Here is a 10171-nt window from a genome sequence, read left to right as displayed (position 1 = left end):
TATTTGTATATTGTCTAAGTATATTTCAGTATTAAGTATCATAAAGGATATTAGTCAACTGTTATGAATATTATTGACATAATATCAGTGTTAGAATTGATTTACATCTGATTCTGTATGTAATATTCTTATTGTTTACTCTGTTTCAGATCCAGTTTCAATGAAATTCTTAGCAAAACAATTAAAGACTAATATAAATATACTCCATTTTCACCGTATAATGATAATGTGGTGTATGCTACTGATGTCGACAGATATAAGTAGTATATATCACCATTTGAAAGTAGAATGCCTAGTGATAGAAGGTTAAGAAGTTTGAAGAAAGGAGAACAGGAATAGAGTGATTGGCAAGGAAACGGAGGAACAATCATGTCTGAGCTGGACCAAACCATCCAGCTCAAAGAACAAAACTCTATCAAAATCATCCACCTGAGCTACAAATCTTCTCCACCATCTCAAGTATTTACTATATAGTTCTCTGAATTTTACTAAGAGATTCTGTAATTTTGTGTTCCAATACATTTGGTTGTAGATCAGAAGGGGTTTTGCTCTGGCTCGAGACTGGTAGGTTCTGGGTTCGAATCTCGCTAGTGCGGGATCGTGGATGCGCACTGCTGAGGAGTCCCATAATAGGACGAAACGGTCGTCCAGTGCTTCCAGGTTTCTCTGGTGGTCTAGCTTCATTTGACTCATGATTTCAACATTTGGTTATATCTGCCTGTGTTCTCGTTCTTTACAATAGTATTAATAACAATATGTATTCGATTATTTCTGTATGATTATGGTAGATGCTCATCTCAAATTCAGATTTATTATACATGGTTTAAAGCAATTAATCTCTTTGATAAATTTCTATAGTGTAATAAGAAAACGAAGATTATCAGAACTATGTGATGAGATATTAACTCAATACATTTCGAACAATCTAATCACACATATACTTGTGAAGAACATTTATATATATAAAGGGGGTTTTGTGGAGATTTTAGTAATTTTATATAGTTGAGATCATGACTTAATCGAAGCTAGACCGCCATGGAAAACCTGGAAGCACTGGACGGTCATTTCGTCTTAGTATGGGACTCCTCAGTGGTGAGCACCCACGATCCCTCCTCACGAGCTTTGACCCCAGGACCTACCAGTCTCGTGCCAGAGCACTTTAACCGATAGACCACTGAGCCGGCATCCAACGATGTTAATGCCTAACTTCAACCAATCCACGAAATTGAGCAACCATTCACCAATGTCTTCAGTAAGTTGATATCTCCCAACAGACCTGGTTGAACTCCAATGGTTACTGCTTCTCACCAAAAAATAAAAGATCAACTAGACTGGAAATGTCGGGGCGGGCAAGAGGATACAAAGATAATAATAATAATTATTATTACACTATCGAAATACATGGTTTAACTATATTAAGAGAATTTCATTTCATTCATACTTTCACAACACACAAATACCATTCTACAATGATTACAAATTAGTCGAAATAATGTATAAGATGTTGCTCATAGAAAATAAACAAGTGGATTGAAAGTATTTTTCTTACAAATGAGACTTATTCTTGTGTTGTTTGGATATCAGAAAGGTTTTTCCACAAATGTTTCCATTAGAACTTTATTTCAGTAGAAATATAATCTAATTATGATACCAATAAAAGTGAAACTTTTCGAATGATGTAGCAGTAGTGTTGATTACAAATACAAATACTTACTATCTCCATTACTAAAATTAGAGATGAGGGAAACAAACCTTCCATGGGATATCCAGTTTGTATTATAAATCTCTACTTAAACTTTTCTTCCCTAAGTTGTTTAAAAGCATGGCTTCGTTAAATAAGAAAAGTGTACGATTTAGAAAACTATCTCAGCTACAAGTGGTATTTCACGAGATCTTGGTATAGTTGGATACTTAATTCAATTTAAGTGTAGTTACTAGATGATCGTCAGAATTATTCATAAAGTAATTTGATGCAAAGTTGAACTCATGAATGAAACTCAGTCACTCCACTTGATAGCATTTGAAACACAAACTTTTTTGGTAAGGAAAGATTTAAAAGTGTACGATTCATCTTTATCCCTTAGAATAATACATGATCCATACTAAAGAGACATAAACTAGGTCCTTCTACTCAATAACCCTGGAACGAACCAAAAATGAAAATTAGTTCCTTACGCCTGTTACCCCTCATGGAGGAGCGTAGGTCACCCACCAGCATTATTCATCAAAATTTGTCCTTCAAACTCTTTTCCACCTGTTTCCAGATGCAATTCCTCCTTTTGACGTCTGCTTCAAAATCACTTTACAATGTGTTCCCTGGTTTTTCACTCTTCCGTTTCCCTTCAAGATTCTAAGTTAGGGCATACCTCATGATGCAGTTTGATGATGTCCTCAATGTATGTCCTGTACATTTCCAACATCTTTTCCGAATTTTCTCTTCATCTGGAAGCTGGTTTGTTCTCTCCTACAGTAGGTTGTTGCTGATGATATACGGCAAACGAACATCGATGCGAATACAAGTATAAAAATAATGTTGATCCGATCAACATAAACAAAATAAGTCGTCGGCAAACAAATAAGGTATAAAAAAGTCGTATTAAGAGTGACTTACAAATAATGACTCGTTATTTAATAAGTCAACAATACTACATTAGCGGGCAAAATTAGGTAGCTAAAAGATAGCCGACAACCTCGCTTTGGAACTCAAACATTACAGATAAAATATTTATCTATTTGCTTGTTGTGGTAAATAAATCCCTGAAATCAATAGCTCTGTAACTTTTCAACATTTAGTACTGATGTGATATGGTACACCAATTTTTAAACTGTGGAACTTTATACATCGTTTCTTCACTTTGGTTTTTACATATTGTGATACACTTTTTAGTAATTTTGAAAATTTTCCTCGTTCATCGCCATACTACACATTCATCATGACCAAACAGACTCTTAAATTATTTAAGATCAAGGCTCTTTCGCCACCCTCATTTCAGCTAGTGCCATTTCCTCCTGGCAACATCGAAGCCTGATTTTGCTACTCAGAAGTCGACTTCCACGAGGACAGGCTCACTTGCACAGTTCCTTACAGTTGTGACTGCATTACCGCGTAATTTCGACAGCTACGTCACACCTATGCTGTTCGATAGTGATGTTCCGGAACCTTACGAAACTCTAAAATGGTCTATTCTTAAGCGTGGAGATTCACCCGATCCACAAATGTTAGATAAACTCTTCAACAACATCGATTTACAATATGGCTCAGCAACAGACATGTTACTACGAAATAGAGATCATAGGTTGAGGGGCTTTTGACAAGAGTTTGTTTAGACAACTTTCCTTGTCTAAGCTTTCCCATCGGGTGCAAACCGACCTTGTCTCATATCAAAACAACGCTGTAGATGAAATGGCTGCATCTGACAACCAAATTCTGTAGATCACAAGAACTTCGAGTGCCAAGGTCTATTCAGTCAAAGATAAACCTCAATCAACACGAGGTGACTTCATGAAAGTCCGTCATACTCTGACACGTTACCTCAGTATACGTCATGACCTTAGACGCTCGCAAACTCTCCGTAGTTTTCAGAAAATCTATCTGTCTCTAGATCACGAGAGACAGATAACCCTGATTGGTGCTGATATCATAATCAGTACGACAAATCTTCTCGAAATGGTAGAAAACCCTGCAAGTTGCCGAGCCCTAAACCAACCAACATGAAAAACGCTTTGGGATATGTGTACCTTAACGTGAATTAACGCAAACCCATTCATTGGATCTTCCTTGTTGAAGATGTTTCTATGCCAATCATTGGTACTGACCTGCTACAACATTATAATTTACACATTGACACTCTCAAACGGAAATTAGTAAACGTAAATACCAATTCATCTGTTTGTGTAACTTCCTTTTCCGGTTGTAGGCTATCCGCAGTCATAGTCTGGCACACGATAAATCCATGCTATCAAAGGAATACACGATAACTACCCCGAAATCGCCATATATAATCAGCAATGTTGCACATAACATCACGACTACAGAACCACCTGTATTCTCGAAAGCACGCCGACTGGCTCCCGAAGAGCTGAAGTTGGCCAAAAACGAATTTGACCATATGTTAGAGTTAGTGATCATTCGACCGTCAAACAGCTCATGGGTATATCCTTTGCACGTGGTCCCTAAAAAGGACAGCAGCGACTGGCGTCCAACTGCTGATTTTCGGCGTTTGAATGCGTAAACCATTCCTGATCGTTACTTGTTGCCCCACATTCACGATTTGACAGCTACCTTGAAAGGTACAACTGTCTTTTCGAAAATCGACTTGTTTAAAGCCTATAACCAAATCCCTATGACTACTGACGATATTCCAAAAAACGCTGTCATCACGAATTTTTGCGAATGCCCTTTGGCCTAAGAAATGCTACACAAACCTACTAAAAGTTCATCGATGACGTTTTTTGAGGTCTTAACTTCGTACATGCGTATGTTGATGACTGTCTAATAGCAAGTCCGGACAGAAAATCCCATTTCCAGCATCTGGACATTGTTTTTGAACGACTGCAAAAGCATGGCATTACCGTAAACATTCAGAAATGCCAAATAGGTACCAAATCACTATTAATGCTCAAAGCATCTGACCTCTCAGAAGCAAAGTGGCGGCCATTCTAGATTGCCCAGAACCGACCACGATCAAGCAGTTGCACACACTTAACAGTCTTGTAAGCTTTTACAGAAGGTTCATACCGAATTGTGCATCCCTTATGAAACCGTTAACCGACCAACTTCGTGGAAATGCAAAATCAATTAATCTAGACGACACCGCGCGAAAAGCATTCTCCACAGTTAAGGAACCTATTGCAAAGGCAACCATGCTGGCACATCAGGACACTCAAGCGCCAATTAGTATCGCCGTAGACGCATCCGACTCAGCAATCGGAGGAGTCTTACAACAATGGCTTAACAACTTTTGGCAACTTTAAGCATTTTTCTCTAAACAGTTGCTGGACACTTAATCAAGGTACAGCACTTTCAGTAGGGACTTCCTAGCTATGTATTGTGCTGTACAGTATTTTCAACACTCTATCGAAGGCCGAGAACTCACCCTTTTCACTGATCATAAACCCCTTGCTTTCTCTTCGAGCTCATCTTCAGTAAAGTGCTCACCTCGTGAGTCTCGACAAGTGGACTACATTTCGCGATTTACTTCAGACATACAACACATTTCTGGAGCAAACAATGTAGTTGCAGACGACTTGTCTCGTATAACTTCACTGAACAGTTTTCAAGGAAACGATCTTAAACTCGCCCAGTTTCTAAAAGAAGACACTGATCTTCAGCACGAGTTATCTTCGACAACCCTTAGACTGAGCATTAAACAGATGGGAACAGGTAAGGAAACCTTACTATATGACTCATCTACAGTGAGAGATCGCCCAATCGTGCCGAGACATTATCGACGCAACTTCTTCAATACGTTACACAAACTATCTCGTCCAGGTGTTCGCGCATCCATCAAGCTTATAGCCGAAAGATTTTGCTGGCCTGGTATGAATAAAGACGTGAGCGGGTGGGTACGCTCTTGTGAAGGATGCCGGAAATCTATGGTGAATAGACACAACAAATGTCTCTTGAGCTCATTCAAAACTCCTAATGCTCGTTTAAACCATGTTCATCTGGATTTGGTAGGACCCTTACCTGACTCGAACGGATACTCATATCTCCTAACATTCGTAGACCGTTTCACTCGGTGGCCAGAAGCAGTACCTATTAAGGACATTACTGCTGAAACAGTAGCCCGCGCCTTCGTCAAACGGTGAGTAGAAATTTTCGGCTGCCCTTCAACCATTACTACAGAACACGGACACCAGTTCGAATCTGAACTTTTCCGTTGTCTGACCAAACCACTAGGAATCACTCGCTTCCGAAAGACCGCCTACCATCCACAAGCAAACGGGTTGGTAGAACGTTTTCATCGACAACTAAAAGCTTCACTATCAGCTACAAACGTTTCACAGTGGACAGACGCTCTTCCACTCGTCTTACTAGGCATTCGCAATGCAGCGAAAGCTGACATTGGATACACTGCAGCTGAACTCGTTTATGGAACGAAACTTTGACTCTCAGGAGAATTCATGGACTCTTTATTTTCTTCCATGAACATGAATCTAAACTCCTACATAAGCAGGCTTACAAACGTGATCCATTCGGTTTAACTTGTTTCCACTCGACCTCAATCAACTGATGTTTTCGTTCCACTTGACTAACGATATGGTACACATGTCTTCGTACGTCAGGACTCACACCGACGACCCCTCAAACCAGCACACGAGGACCTTTCAAAGTTCTTCAGCGTGAACCCAAGTATTATATAGTCGATAAGAACGGCAATAACGATAGCATCTGCATCGATCGAATCAAAGCAGTATATTTAGAAGGAAACCCCATGCATGTAGATTTTCTTTCGATATAGTAGAAATACATGAGTCTCACAACTACGATACCATACCAGATAATCAGCAAACTGGGCTATACTTTGATGGTACTTGAACACCGACTCAGAGGAACGCGTTCTGGAGGAAGGCAAAAGTATCCAGGACACCTAAACGATCACTAAAGAACACTCTGTTTCGTCTCGATTTTTCTGTATTATTTTGTCAAAAAACAAAAAGTATTTTAATATGCTCAAAAATTTATTTTTATTCCAAAAGAACAGGGAACAAAACATTTTGGATGCTAATATGCTTGCTTAAATGTGTATATTTCTATTTTGTCAAGAAAAGTCGTTTTCACCTTATTGCATGTTTACGAAACGCATGCATTTAAGTTTATTTTACTTTCATCACCCGTTTTGTGTCTTTACGCATGCACGAGTGTAATATACTCACACAACCATTTTTCTTTTCCAGGATGACTGTAAAATATTTAAAAACAGACGAAATTGACAGTGAATCGAAATTTCCATTGTACCTGTTTTTCATTACTATATTGCACCACATGGCCCCTTATAGTAAGGAAAGACGACCAGACGCTGCGGAATATAGCAAGCTATCAGAACAGTGTTTACCAACGACAAACTCATCGGGTTTAAATTTCTAACTGTACACTCCTTATAGTTATCATTGCCTCATTAGGAGTGTTGATCTGTGGCGGTAAATAAAACCCCAAAACCAATAGCTTCGTATGTCTTTGACATCGAGGCAAACGCATTAGTTTAGCCGGATTCACTTGGCTGTAGGCGTTCGATCTTGCATTCGCACCAGATCATAAATGGAGACATCATGCTTCACACTTCCTAAAACCGCTAGCCAGCTTAGATTAGTCATCTCTCGATACATCATTAGCCTATCAAGTATATCTCCTAAACTCTTCCATACCGACTTCTGATTTGACTGGGTTGACGCATTTCGATTATAAAAGGTGCTACTAGTTAGGGCGTTGTCAAACTCCGAACACTTGTGACATCCTCTTGCCTGTTTTATGTAATCATCACACTTCGCTTTCCTGAATGGTGAATGATAACTTGTTTGTTCCGAATAAAGACCCCCAGCTTCATTTCCCTTTCTATGTAACAAACCCTGCCACAACCATCATGAAGTCTCCTGTTTAACTATATAAATAGGAGTGTATATAGGTCTTGTACTTTCATAGTAACTATGTGTGATTTTTAGATCAAAAATGCTAACTGTGCTTAGTTGTTATGAAAAATAATGCACGAGATTGTGTTAGGCAGACTGAGGGTACAATATGAGACGGTATTTTAGAAATCCTGATAGAAAACAAAATGTGTGGTTGAAAGGCCATGTATTGTGTGAGTAGCAATCAATGTGACATCACAGTATACAAAGTAATTTTACATTATGACGAGAGGATTGTTCTAGTTAACAAAATTAATTGTACAAGTTAAGGTTGAGTATGAATAATGACAAAATCTGTTTGTATATCATGTTCCATATACCCTCTCTACCATCAAAGCAGTTAAATATTACCTTCTAATCTTAGAAACAGACCCATACAACATATAATAAATTGAGACAGTTCAGTCTAAAACAGTATTCGTCGTCAATGAAATAAAACTGGATACAGAAGTACTGATATAGTCCCATATACAGTTATTACACACAGCTCCCTAGATACCTTTCAGTTTACAGAGTTTTGTTTTCGTGCACTGTATCAGTCTAGCTTCAGCTTCCATGTGTGACATAATAATTAACCTAAAAGGGTAAGAAACCTACTCGGAACTGTAGGATAAGAAATGAACGAGTTACTAAGGATATTTTTGCGACTTTCTGTTAAACATTTAATTATCAATATAGTGAAAATTCCCAACCGAACATTTGACAAATAAAAAAGGAACAAATCGGGCGAAGAAATTTTTTTTCAATCAGTTTTTCATCATGACTCTACGCTAATATATATACGATTTACGATAATGAAATAATGCTCTTCGAGTAGATACGTTACGTAATAAATATATAATGACTTATCGATTATAAACTAACATTAATTAATCGGATAAAAGAAGATTAATAATAATCAAGGTGAGTATTCGAAAATCAAGCTGTTGCTACGTTGCATAATGCATAAAAAGAGAAGAAAGAACTAACAAAATATTTTGATGAATAGTCAGTAATATAACAGTTATGTAAGAATCAAGAGACGGATGTAGAGAATAAGTGAAATACAAAATTACAAAAGTGGAAGTAATACGAAGACTGTTTGCCAAAGTTCTGCTACAAACTCCGCCACACCGATGGCCAGGGTAGCGAGAGTGGTTGTAAAAACGTCTTTTGGATACAAAGGTTCGGTTTGTGAACGTGGACGGCGATGGCTTCAACGATATGCAAAAGACAAACTCGTAAACCATGTGGCAAATTTGATGGAATATGGTAGACAAATTTAAAAACTTTATTTAGTTCATCCTGATGACATGTGTCCACCAAGTGAGCGACAATAGAACCCTTAATCCCTTTTACCTGTCCTTTGCTTAACCACGACGGATGGTGTTCTGTCATTCGTTGACGAACTTGCAGAATTGTACACCCTATATAACTGGCTCCACAGGAGCAATTGAATTAGTAAATACACATAGATGTGGTGAATTCAGGCAGTCTTTCTACTCAAAGAGTGTTATTTCATTATTGTAAATCATATATATATATATATATATATATATATATATATTAGTGCAGAGCCATGATGAAAAACTAAATGAAAAGAAATTTCGTCACTCGATTCGTTCCTTTTAAATTTACTTATCAGTCTATTGTCCTCCTATAAGGTGTACAGATGATATAGAAATCTTCGTTTACATAACTAGAGAACAATAACATAATTGAAGATTGAGTACTGTTATATTCTCAACGACGCATATCCAGCTTCACAATATTGATCAGTACTATGAGATTTCAATGAGATCATGTGCCGATCAATGTTAGACCACCACCGAAAACCCAAAAGCACTGAACGGCCATTTTGTCCCATCATGGGACTCCCCAGCAGTGTGTGTCTATGACCTAACACAGGGGATTCACTCTCAAGACCTTCGGTCTCGTGCACTAACGCCTAACGTCTAGACCACTGAGCCAGCGTCCAATGTTGTTAGTGTCTGACTTCAATCAGTCCACAATAATCTCCGGCCGTCTTCCATTGTCTTCGGTGGGTAACTGCCCTATACCTGACATGGATTGGACTCCACTGGTCACAGCTCCCCACTAGAACTCCGAGAATTACTTCTCAAAGCTGGTCACTAGTGAGCACATAATATCAACATAAGATCAGTAACTTCTTTTAGCTGCAGGACTGCAGCGATAAATAAGTCTCCTGAAGATATCACAGGTATTGTAGTTGTAAAACACCTTACCAGTAACATCTATAATTGAATCGCGCCCACCTAGTAAAATCAAAAGTCAGAAGCGAGGAGGTTGGAAGATATATTTGATAGATTATCAATATGTCGAGGAGTGACTGACCTAAACTGGCTAGTGATCGCAGGAGAAGTTGAGCAGGCTGGTCCAACTCGTGATCTGGTGCGGATGCATGGCCGAGCGCCTTCAGCTAGGTTAGTCCTGTAGCTGTAAATAATTCCCCAAAATCAATAGCTCATTAAGTGTTCGACATTGGATGCTGACCACGTTGTTTAAGTGGACTTGTTTAGCTGAAGGCTTTCGGTCATGCATC

This window comes from Schistosoma mansoni, chromosome 6 (assembly GCF_000237925.1).
Source record: "Schistosoma mansoni strain Puerto Rico chromosome 6, complete genome".
Taxonomy (NCBI): domain Eukaryota; kingdom Metazoa; phylum Platyhelminthes; class Trematoda; order Strigeidida; family Schistosomatidae; genus Schistosoma; species Schistosoma mansoni.
The sequence above is the reverse complement of the archived record's forward strand: the minus strand, read 5'-3'. Positions refer to the sequence as shown.